Below are 12,988 nucleotides of genomic sequence, written 5' to 3' on the forward strand. Positions count from 1 at the left end.
GTGGCCGCGATGGTGACTATGGCGCGACGACGGAAGCTTCGGCTCCTCTTCCGGATCGAGTGCGAGGGGGAAAAGAGGGAACTGGGGGTCTAGGGTTTGTCCTCGGGCTTGGAGGTGGCCTTATACACCTCGGGGGCTCGCCGGATGGTCGACACGGCGGCCATGGAGGCGTGGATGTGCGCCACGCACAGGTCTCTGTCTCCTGTACAGAGGAAGATGGAGAAGGCTGTGGTGGGCTTGGGCTGCGCTACTATAGCACCAGGCTTCTAGTGCACAATGTGCACTTGGCCCATTTTCCTTTTTTCTGTTTTCTTCGTTATTAATTCGCTATTGTTTTCTACTTAAATGCCAAAGCAATTAAATTTTAGTTCAACTTGATATTTGTTACATAATTAGTAGGCAATATTTTGAGACCACACACAAGGTTTCACATCATTTGGAAAAGTATAAATATTCGCTTCTTTTGAAAAGGCCAATTTAAACGCTTTTGGAGCACTTATTAATTTTCTAGGAATTTATTTGTAAGTCAAACCAAGTTGATTTCAACATGACATTGATCAGGAAAATTTTATAGAACATTGTGAACATTTTAGTTTTTCAGATTGAAGAAATATTTTATTTGACTTTATTATAATTTTGAAATTGGCTTTGATTTTTACCAAGTGGCAATTTGGTTTAGATAAATTTGATGACATGTCACCATTAGTGGGAGATTACTGTAGCATGATTCTCGGGGTGTTACAAATCTCCTCCACTCCAAGAAATCTCGTCCTGAGATTTAAGAGGTGGAGTAAGGGGGAAAGTTCTGGTTACGAAATTCTAACGAGTCTTCTCGGTCTTGGTTGCTCTTATCGAAGAGATCGATCCATTACATTGATGTCTTCATTCCACTGCTTCAGGTCATCATGGTGAAGTCGTCCTTTTCTTCGGGAACTCCAACGTACTTACGAATAGGTAAGGGGCAACTCAGCTACGACAGAATGCTTAGGAGGGAAACAATCTGGGGTTAACCCATGAATGAGCATAAGATTATCTCTCGAGTTGAACATATAAAATACATTGAGAGTAAGGTACGAAGGTACAATAAGAGGTTCCAAGCGGATAGATAGTTGCTCGAAGCCTGAACCAGAGTGAGAAAGGGGTTCAGAGCAGTGAGAGTAAGTATTGCATCTGATACCAGAATTGAGCACTAGGAAGGTGGTACGTGAATTAAATACGAAGCCAAGCCTGAGGAACAACCATTAAAAACAGCGTTGAACAGGAGAGTCAGGTTTCGATCCTGTGGAACTGTGGGTTATGGGCCCACCATGTGGGTTAAAAGTAGGAGCAGTGACATCTTGCACAGTCATGATAGCAAGGCATGTCAGAGAGTAGCATGTTAGTTATGTCGGCAACAACGTCGGTACCAAGGGCGAGGGACGAAGAGAACCATTTTCCTGCTTGTTGAAACAAGGCAGACCAATAGGCAAAGTTCTCGTCCATCTGTGGTTACCGGAATGTCATCAACAATAGTAACAGGTTTTTGCTGACAGAATTGTACACCGAGGTGTTTACATAAGCAGGGGAATATTGCTGCTTAGATCATATAGATCACAAGAAGGTTAAACAAACCAATGTAAAGGAAATGTGAGCATCAGATTAACAGAACAATGGAAAGGAAAATGTGTTTAAACACATATTTCAAGGGTATATCCTTCCCAAGGACAAGTAGAGCATGATATCCATGACAGGATATAATGTAGAAAACTCTTTAGGTAAGGAGAGAGAAATTTCATGACTTTACCCATACAGCGGTGTTTGGATAATTGAGCAGGAAACATTTAACATTAGGCTTTAAATGTTCTTGTTGATAATTGGAGTAAAATATATATGCTTCGAGAAAGCATTGACATGGTCTTCAGGCAAAGGTCAGACTTTGGAAACACAAAGGATCCATCAGGAATAACTTGTAGAATAATTCTTACAATTTCCTCATGGAAGAATGGATAACCTTGCTGAAAAGGAATCTATAACCAATAGGGCCTTCGGTCGGGTGTGCTAAGCACGACATCCTGGATATAAAAGATGGTAATACTCCAAGGTAAAGAAGAACAAATGTTGGATAGCAAGGAACTCAAGGTATAACACAAAACAGGAACAAGTTTTGTGTTGGAGGGGATGCAATAATGTTGTCGATGATAACCCAAATCATCGAGGGAAAGGGAAGCTATTTCTGACCAAGAATTCGATAGATATCTTGGAAGACCTCAGAATGTTGATGATGATCACGACACATTTGTCAAGAGGTTTCGAGAAGATGTAACTGATCGGCGATGACATCAAGTCAATGGAATGATGAAGCAAAAAGTTATTGGAACCATGGGTACGACACAAACTCGAAATCAAGCTTGCTGTTCAAGGACAAACGATATGACGAGGAAGATCGATTGTAAGATTAGCTCACCGTCGAAATTTGTGCTCCGGGAAGAAGGACCAGGTAGCACAGTTAAGAGCAGCACGATAAGGATATAGCCGATCAAGATAGGAATGACTTGAAGGATTATTTAAACTCATAAGCAACAAAAATTATTTAGGGTTATTGAATCGGAGTGCGGACTCGATTCACTATTCGATGTTCTCGGTTGGCGACAACCCAGAACCTAGGAACAATTGGATCCGGTGAGTAATAATAGCTGATGCAGAACCCATAAGAAGTTATGATGTCCCCTGATATCTCGAGATACCATGGGGTAATACTCGACGACAGACCAAAGTGGAGGTTGGACCGGGGTATTGCTCTGCAGAAGACAAATGCTTAAACTTGCACGAGTAATGGTATTTAAAGGAGAACATGGTCGGAACCACGTCCAGAGATACAAGGTGAACTTATAATAAGGGAATAATTATTTTAAAAGAAGATTCCATGATAAGGTATACATCGTGTCCATGGGCATGAACACAGGGTTCAAGGTCGACTCCCACTTCTCCAATGCATAACCTTTCATTCAGTTCTCTTTTTCGAAGTTGTAGTGTTGAATTATTTGGCAAAATACCAGACGAGTATGACTCGTGAAAACTTTCGAGTTCACACATAATATGGAAGGCATAGGTTCAACCCATCGAGGCATCTTAGGAGCATATACCACAATTTCAGGAATAAATAACACAAGCTCGATAGTAGAGCATGCTGGAGAAAGCAAAGGATGCAATTTACCAAAGGCATTATGTATCTGAGGAAAGGCTCACAAGCTTATAGAATATGAAGGACGATGTCAGATAAAATCCAACAAAGGATCTGGTGGTCCACAAGGGGTTTGATGTGAGCATCGGTACTCAACCAGAGGAAGAAGGAATGCAAGGAGATCAGTTTATGGAAACAACTGACTAACTCAAAGCTCCAATGCAAAGGAATTATGAATTCCAAGACAAGGGATCAGAAGCAATTCTTTGATTAGGGATGGATAAGCTGAATAGCCTTAGGGGTACAATCGATGGCAATTTGATTGGTCGAGATCTAGCTCATGTCCGGAATGACATCTGAATCGGAAGGATAAATTCCAGGGAACAATTGATGATTGTGTGCATTCACACACATGTTGAATCAAGAGGATCAGAATGACAATCACAAAGGTTTTTAAAGTAAATAGCTAGACAAATGGAATTAACCGAAATGCAAGTATGCAAGAATTCCAAGAACAATAGGCTGTTGAGGATTTTCAAAAGACCAAATAGTATTTCGAAGTCCTTTGCGGAACACAAGAACAACTGGGGAGAAACAAATCCTCGGTATGTGTGAGGATTAAGTTGTAGGTCTATTTAGGTGACAAGGAACTGCAAGGAAGCATGCACAAGGATTCTCGGAACAACGACGAGTATTTCGGGGTATCTTGTACTAACAAGAGCAACTGGGGACTAGTGTAAGAATAGCAAGTGCATGTAGTTATCTATAGGGGGTGATGGTGGAAGGGAATTGCAAAATGCAATGAGCAAAAGTTCTCGGGATAACATCAGAGAGTATCTTCGGAATCCTTCGGCGCACCATGCAATCATCTAGAGTGAGGGGCTCTCCGGGAGGAAGTAATTACGAGAACCTAGAGTCAGAGTTCGTAAAATCATTTAACCCGAATAGAAGAGAGATTAGAGTCCCAGAGCATAGACGAGAAATAAAGGATCCTAATACCACCCAATAGCGACATGGGCCCGTAAGACACACAGCCATGTTAGTAAAAGTTTTGTAATTACTAGACTCAACTTCAGCCGAGGAGTGTGGAAGGGGGATTCCTACAGGCAGTCGGCTCTGATACCAACTTGTGACGCCCCCAATTCAATCGTACACTAATCATACATGCAAACGTGTATGATCAAGATCAGAGACTCATGGGAAGATCTCACAACACAACTCTACAAATAAAATAAGTCATACAAGCATCATATTACAAGCCAGGGGCCTCGAGGGCTCGAATACAAGAGCTCGATCATAGACGAGTCAGCGGAAGCAACAATATCTGAGTACAGACATAAGTTAAACAAGTTTTCCTTAAGAAGGCTAGCACAAACTGGGATACAGATCGAAAGAGGCGCAGACCTCCTGCCTGGGTTCCTCCTAAACTACCCCTGGTCGTCGTCAGCGGGCTGCACGTAGTAGTAGGCACCTCCCGAGTAGTAGTAGTCGTCGTCGACGGTGGTGTCTGGCTCCTGGGCTCCAATGTCTGGTCGCAGTAATCAAGTATAGAAAGGGGGAAAAGAGGGAGCAAAGCAACCGTGAGTACTCATCCAAAGTACTCGCAAGCAAGGAGCTACACTACATATGTATGCATTGGAATCAAATGGAATAAGGGTATCATATGTGGACTGAACTGCAGAATGCCGGAATAAGAGGGGGATAGCTAGTCCTTTCGAAAACTACGCTTCTGGTAACCTCCATCTTGCAGCAGGAGAAGAGAGTAGATGGTAAGTTCACCAAGTAGCATCGTGTAGCATAATCCTAACTGATGATCCTCCCCTCGTCGCCCTGTGAGAGAGCGATCACCGGTTGTATCTAGCACTTGGAAGGGTGTGTTTTATTAAGTATCCGGTTCTAGTTGTCATAAGGTCAAGGTACAACTCCAAGTCATCCTATTACCGAAGATCACGGCTATTCGAATAGATTAACTTCCCTGCAGGGGTGCACCACATAACCCAACACGCTCGATCCCATTTGGCCGGACACACTTTCCTGGGTCATGCCCGGCCTCGAAAGATCAACACGTCGCAGCCCTACCTAGGCACAACAGAGAGGTCAGCACGCCGGTCTAAATCCTATGGTGCAAGGGTCTGAGCCCATCGCCCATTGCACACCTGCACGTTGCAAGGGTGGCTGGAAGCAGACCTAGCCTAGCAGGTGTTCCAGTCCAATCCGGCGTGCGCCGCTCAGTCGCTGACGTCACGAAGGCTTCGGCTGATACCATGACGTCGAGTGCCCATAACTGTCCCTGCATAGATGGTTAGTGCGTATAGGCCAGTAGCCAGACTCAGATCAAATACCAAAACCTCGTTAAGCGTGTTAAGTATCCGCGAACGCCGACCAGGGCCAGGCCCACCTCTCTCCTAGGTGGCCTCAACCTGTCCTGTCGCTCCGCCACAAAGCAACAGTCGGGGGCCGTCGGGAACCCAGGCCCACCTCTACCGGGATGGAGCCACCTGCCCCTTCAGCCCCCATCTCCGAACAGTATCACAGATAATGTAACAGTGTAAAGTATATAGCATATGCCCGTGATCACCTCCCAGAGTGATCACGACCCAGTATTATAGCATGGTAGACGGACAAGAATGTAGGGCCACTGATGATAAACTAGCATCCTATACTAAGCAATTAGGATTACAGGTAAGATATCAACGACTGTAGCAACAATGACAGGCTATGCATCAGAATAGGATTAACGGGAAGCAGTAACATGCTACACTACTCTAATGCAAGCAGTATAGTGAAGAGTAGGCGATATCTGGTGATCAAGGGGGGGCTTGCCTGGTTGCTCTGGCAAGGAGGAGTCGCGGTCGATGTAGTCGATCACGGGGGTATCGGCAACGGTCTCGGGGTCTACCGGAAAAAGTAACGGAGGGGGAACACAATAAATAACAGAGCAATCAAAGCATCACAAAGCATAACATGGCAATACGTAGTGCTAGGGGTGACCTAACGTGGTAGTAGGCGATACCGGCGAAGGGGGAAACATCCGAGAAAGTATTCCCGGTGTTTCGCGTTTTCGGACAAACGAACCGGAGGGGGATTGTTGCATGTTCGCTATGGTAGGGACGTGTGGCGGACGAACGGGCTGCATATTCGGATCCATCTCGTCGTTCTGAGAAACTTTCATATATAAATTATTTTCATCCGAGTTACGGTTTTTTTTCTATGATTTTTCAAAGTTTTTAAAGATTTTCTAGAACTGTTTAAATCGAATTGAAGGCAGAATGTGCATTTGTTTCCTATTCCTAGTGTTACCCTAGCCTATGTGTATGACAGTGGGACCCGAGGGGCTGGTCAATCATTGACTGGTCAAAAGGTGAGGTATGGCCCACATGTCATAGGCATGTAAATTAAATTAGTGTCTAGATTAGAATAGGGCCACATGTCATAGGCTATTAGGCTAATCTAGCACTAAACTGATACTAACTTTTTTTTGAGACAAACTGGTTATTAACTAAACAACATAATTAATCCTAGGACTAATCTAGCTAATTAAATTAGACCTAACTAGTTTTGGGCCGGACGCACACATACTCACACACACGTGCACTCACACAACACACTCACACACACCACGCTGCATACACACACAGCACACTCACACACACCATGGCCATGGCCACCAGCAGCAATCGGCGCTAGCAGCACAGCGGCAAAAGCAGCGCATCTTAGTAGCAGGAGTAGCTAAGCAGAGTAGTAGCAGCCTAGCAAGCACCAGCGATAGCAGGCAGCAGCATCAATAGAGCAACGACAGGAGCACCGGCGAGCAAAAACAGTAGCAAGGAGCGGCGACAGCAGCAGCAGAACAGCGGCGACAGCGGCAAGTGCGCGTGGGGGTAGCGCGGGCGGCGGCGCATGCACGACGATGCAGGGGCGCGGCGGGGCGCAGGGGCGCGAGCACGGTTGGTTGGCCAGGAGCAGGCGCGTGCGTACACAGGAGCTCGAGCGCGACCATGAACGACGACGGCCGAGCTCGGGGACGGCGGCAAACGACGATGAATCGAAGGAAAAAATGAAGGAGTCGGTAGAAGATCTCACCACGGAGCTCGTGGACGTGATTAGAGAGCGCGGGAGTGGTCGGATGCGTCGCGCTCGTCGACGAACGGTGGCGGCCGTGGCGAAAAAACGGCTAGATCCCGAGCGCACAGCGCGGCCCAGCTCGAATCAGCGGAGGTAGGTGAAGGAGTCGTCGACGAGGGAGCTCCTGGGCATCTTCCCGTGCGTCGGGGAGGCCTGTGGCCGCGATGGTGACTATGGCGCGACGACGGAAGCTTCGGCTCCTCTTCCGGGTTGAATGCGAGGGGTAAAAGAGGGAACTGGGGGTCTAGGGTTTGTCCTCGGGCTTGGAGGTGGCCTTATACACCTCGGGGGCTCGCCGGATGGTCGACACGGCGGCCATGGAGGCGTGGATGTGCGCCACGCACAGGTCTCTGTCTCCTGTACAGAGGAAGATGGAGAAGGCTGTGGTGGGCTTGGGCTGCGCTACTATAGCACCAGGCTTCTAGTGCACAGTGTGCACTTGCCCCATTTTCCTTTTTCCTGTTTCCTTCTTTATTAGTTCGCTATTGTTTTCTACTTAAACGCCAAAGCAATTAAATTTTAGTTCAACTTGATATTTGTTACATAATTAGTAGGCAATATTTTGAGACCACACACAAGGTTTCACACCATTTGGAAAAGTATAAATATTCGCTTCTTTTGAAAAGGCTAATTTAAACGCTTTTGGATCACTTATTAATTTTCTAGGAATTTATTTGTAAGTCAAACCAAGTTGACTTCAACATGACATTGATCAGGGAAATTTAGAACACTGTGAACATTTTAGTTTTTCAGATTGAAGAAATATTTTATTTGACTTTATTATAATTTTGAAATTGGCTTTGATTTTTACCAAGTGGCAATTTGGTTTAGATAAATTTGATGACATGTCACCATTAGTGGGAGATTACTGTAGCATGATTCTCGGGGTGTTACAGATATATTGGTAGGAAAAAATCATCGCTCGTCCCCGATCGCCACTCATAAGGAAGACAATTAATAAATAAATCATGCTCCGACTTCATCACATAACGGTTCATCATACGTGCATGCTACGGGAATCACAAGCTTCAACACAAGTATTTCTCAAATTCACAACTACTCAACTAGCATGACTTTAATATCACCATCTCCATGTCTCAAAACAATTATCAAGTATCAAACTTATCATAGTATTCAACACACTCATAAGAGAATTTTTATTATTAATCTTGCATACCAAGCATATCAGGATTTTAAGAAAATTACCATGCTGTTAAGACTCTCAAAATAATCTAAGTGAAGCATGAGAAATCAATAGTTTCTATAAAATAAATCCACCACCATACTCTAAAAGATATAAGTGAAGCACTAGAGCAAAATTATATAACTCAAAAGATATAAGCGAAGCATATAGAGTATTCTAACAAATTCCAAATCATGTGTGGATCTCTCGAAAGGTGTGTACAGCAAGGATGATTGTGGTAACTAATAAATAAAGACTAAAATAATACAATACGCTTCAAGAAAAACACATATCATGTGGTAAATAAAAATATAGCTCCAAGTAAAGTTACCGATAGAAGTAGATGAAAGAGGGATGCCTTCCGGGGCATCCCCAAGCTTTGGCTTTTAGGTGTCCTTAGATTATCTTGGGGGTGCCATGGGAATCCCCAAGCTTAGGCTCTTGCCACTCCTTGTTCCATAATCCATCAAATCTTTACCCAAAACTTGAAAACTTCACAACACAAAACTTAAAGTAGAAAATCTCGTGAGCTCCGTTAGCGAAAGAAAACAAAAGACCACTTCAAGGTATTGTAATGAACTCATTATTTATTTATATGGGTGTTATACCTACTGTATTCCAGCTTCATTATGGTTTATAAACTATTTTACTACCCATAGATTCATCAAAATAAGCAAACAACACACGAAAAACAGAATCTGTCAAAAACAGAACAGTCTGTAGTAATCTGTAGCTAACGCAAGATCTGGAACCCCAAAAATTCTAAAATAAATTTCTGGATGTGAGGAATTTATCTATTAATCATCTACAAAAAGAATTAACTAAATATCACTTTCCAAATAAAAATGACAGCAGTTCTCGTGAGCGCTAAAGTTTTTGTTTTTTACAGCAAGTTCAATAAAACTTTTCCCAAGTCTTCCCAACGGTTCTACTTGGCACAAACACTAATTAAACAGAAAAAACACAAACAAAACATAGGCTAAATAATTTATTTATTACTAAGCAGGAGCAAAAAGCAAGGAATAAAAATAAAATTGGGTTGCCTCCCAACAAGCGCTATCGTTTAACGCCCCTAGCTAGGCATAACAAGCAAGAATAGATTTAGGTATTGCCATCTTTGGTAGGCAATCCATAAGTGACTCTCATAAGGTAATTTAATTTTCTTTCTAGGAAAGTTTTCCATGCCTTTCCTTAACGGAAATTAGAATCTAATATTTCCTTCCTTCATATCAATAATTGCACCAATCGTTCTAAGGAAAGGTCTACCAAGAATAATAGGACATGAAGGATTGCAATCTATGTCAAGAACAATAAAATCTACGGGCACATAATTCCTATTTGCAACAATAAGAACATCATTAATTCTTTCCATAGGTTTTTTAATAGTGGAATCCGCAAGGTGCAAGTTTAGAGAGCAATCATCAAAATCACGGAAACCTAACAAATCACACAAAGTCTTTGGAATCGTGGAAACACTAGCACCCAAATCACATAAAGCATATCATTCATGATCTTTAATTTTAATTTTAATAGTTGGTTCCCACTCATCATAAAATTTTCTAGGGATAGAAACTTCTAATTCTAGTTTTTCTTCATAAGATTGCATCAAGGCATCAACGATATGTTTAGTAAACGCTTTATTTTGACTATAAGCATGAGGAGAATTTAGCACGGATTGCAACAAGGAAATACAATCAATCAAAGAGCAATTTTGATAGTTAAATTCCTTGAAATCCATAATGGTGGGTTTAGCAACATCTAGGGTTTTAATTTATTCAATCCCACTTTTATCAAATTTAGCATCAAGATCAAAAGATTCAGAATTCTTGGAACGCCTTCTAGGTAAAGGTGGGTCATATTCAGTCCCATCATTATCAAGATTCATATTTCAAAACAAAGATTTAATAGGGGACACATCAATAACTTTTAGATCTTCATCATTATTTTCATAGCAACTCGGTTTAGCGGCCATCTTATTAACTAAGGTAGCCTGCTTATCCGAAATTCCAGCAGTTAATTTCTCAAGATAAGCAAGTTGGGATCTTAAACCATCGAATTCTTTAGACATATCATCAAGCTCTGTATTCATAAAACTCATAAAACTTTTTTGTTCTTTAAGCTCGTTTCTGAAGAAACTATTATGTTCAAATTGCAAAACCATGAAACTTCTAACATTGCTTTCGATCTCTTCTAATCTTTTAAGGTGAAGTTCACCATATTTAGTATTATCTTGAGCCATCGCGACAAACAAGCAAACTAACACACAAGCAAACAAAAAGCAAGCGGACAAAAAGGGCAAATAGAGAGGGAGGATAGAGAAAGAGGGCGAATAAAACGGCAAGGGTGAATTGAGGGGAGAGGAGAACGAGAGGCAAATGGTAAATAATGTAATGCGGGAGATAGGGGTATGTGATGGGTACTTGGTATGTTGACTTTTAAGTAGACCTCCCCGGCAACGGCGCCAGAAATACTTCTTGCTACCTCTTTTAGCACTGCGTTGGTTTTCCCCAAAGATGAAGGGATGATGCAGCAAAGTAGCGTAAGTATTTACCTCAGTTTTTGAGAACCAAGGTATCAATCCAGTAGGAGGCTACGCGCGAGTCCCTCGCACCTGCACAAAACAAATAAATCCTCGCAACCAACGCAAATAGGGGTTGTCAATCCCTATAGGGCCACTTACGAGAGTGAGATCTGGTAGATATGATAAGATAATATTTTTGATATTTTTATGATAAAGATGCAAAGTAAAATAAAAGTAAAGTAAATAGCAAAGTAAATAACTAAGTAGTAGGAGATTGATATGATAAAGATAGACCCGGGGGCCATAGGTTTCACTAGTGGCTTCTCTCGAGAGCATAAGTATTCTACGGTGGGTGAACAAATTACTGTTGAGCAATTGACAGAATTGAGCATAGTTATGAGAATATCTAGGTATGATCATGTATATAGGCATCACGTCCGATACAAGTAGACTGACTCCTGCCTGCATCTACTACTATTACTCCACTCATCGACCGCTATCCAGCATGCATCTAGAGTATTAAGTAAAAGCAGAGTAACGCCTTAAGCAAGATGACATGATGTAGAGGGATAGACTCATGCAATATGAAGAAAACCCCATCTTGTTATCCTCGATGGCAACAATACAATACGTGGCTTGCTGCCCTTACTGTCACCGGGAAAGGACACCGCAAGATTGAACCCAAAGCTAAGCACTTCTCCCATTGCAAGAAAGATCAATCTAGTAGGCCAAACCAAACTGATAATTCGAAGAGACTTGCAAAGATAACCAATCATACATAAAAGAATTTAGAGAAGATTCAAATATTATTCATAGATAGACTTGATCATAAACCCACAATTCATCGATCTCAACAAACACACCGCAAAAAGAAGATTACATCGAATAGATCTCCACAAGAGAGGGGGAGAACATTGTATTGATATCCAAAAAGAGAGAATAAACCATCTAGCTACTAACTATGGACCCATAGGTCTGAAGTAAACTACTCACACTTCATCGGAGAGGCTATGGTGTTGATGTAGAAGCCCTCCGTGATCGATGCCCCCTCCGGCGGAGCTCCGGAATAGGCCCCAAGATGGGATCTCGTGGATACAGAAAGTTACGGCGGTGGAATTAGGGTTTTGGCTCATGTTCTGATCGTTTGGGGGTACGTGGATATATATAGGAGGAAGAAGTACGTCGGTGGAGCAACAGGGGGCCCACGAGGGTGGAGGGCGCGCCTCGGGGGGGGGGGCAAGCGCGCCCCCTACCTCGTGGCCTCTTGTTAGTTGGCTTGACGTAGGGTCCAAGTCTCCTGAGTTGTATTCGGTGAGAATATCACGTTCCCGAAGGTTTCATTCTGTTTGGACTCCGTTTGATATTCCTTTTCTTCGAAACCCTAAAACAGGCAAAAAACAACAATTCTGGGCTGGGCCTCCGGTTAATAGGTTAGTCCCAAAAATAATATAAAAGTGGATAATAAAGCCCAATAATGTCCAAAACAGTAGATAATATAGCATGGAGCAATCAAAAATTATAGATACGTTGAAGACGTATCAAGGCAATAATAAAGTTATTATTTATTTCCTTATAACATGATAAATATTTATTTCATGCTAGAATTGTATTAACCGGAAACATAATACATGTGTGGATACATAGACAAACAGAGTGTCACTAGTATGCCTCTACTTGACTAGCTCGTTGATCAAAGATGGTTATGTTTCCTAACCATAGACATGAGTTGTCATTTGATTAACGGGGTCACATCATTAGGAGAATGATGTGATTGACTTGACCCATTCCGTTAGCTTAGCACTTGATCGTTTAGTATGTTGCTATTGCTTTCTTCATGACTTATACATGTTCCTATGACTATAAGATTATGCAACTCCCGTTTATCGAAGGAACACTTTTTGTGCTACCAAACGTCACAACGTAACTAGGTGATTATAAAGGTGCTCTACAGGTGTCTCCAAAGGTACTTGTTGAGTTGGCATATTTCGAGATTAGGATT

This window comes from Triticum aestivum, chromosome 1A (assembly GCF_018294505.1).
Source record: "Triticum aestivum cultivar Chinese Spring chromosome 1A, IWGSC CS RefSeq v2.1, whole genome shotgun sequence".
In the NCBI taxonomy this organism is placed as follows: Eukaryota; Viridiplantae; Streptophyta; class Magnoliopsida; order Poales; family Poaceae; genus Triticum; species Triticum aestivum.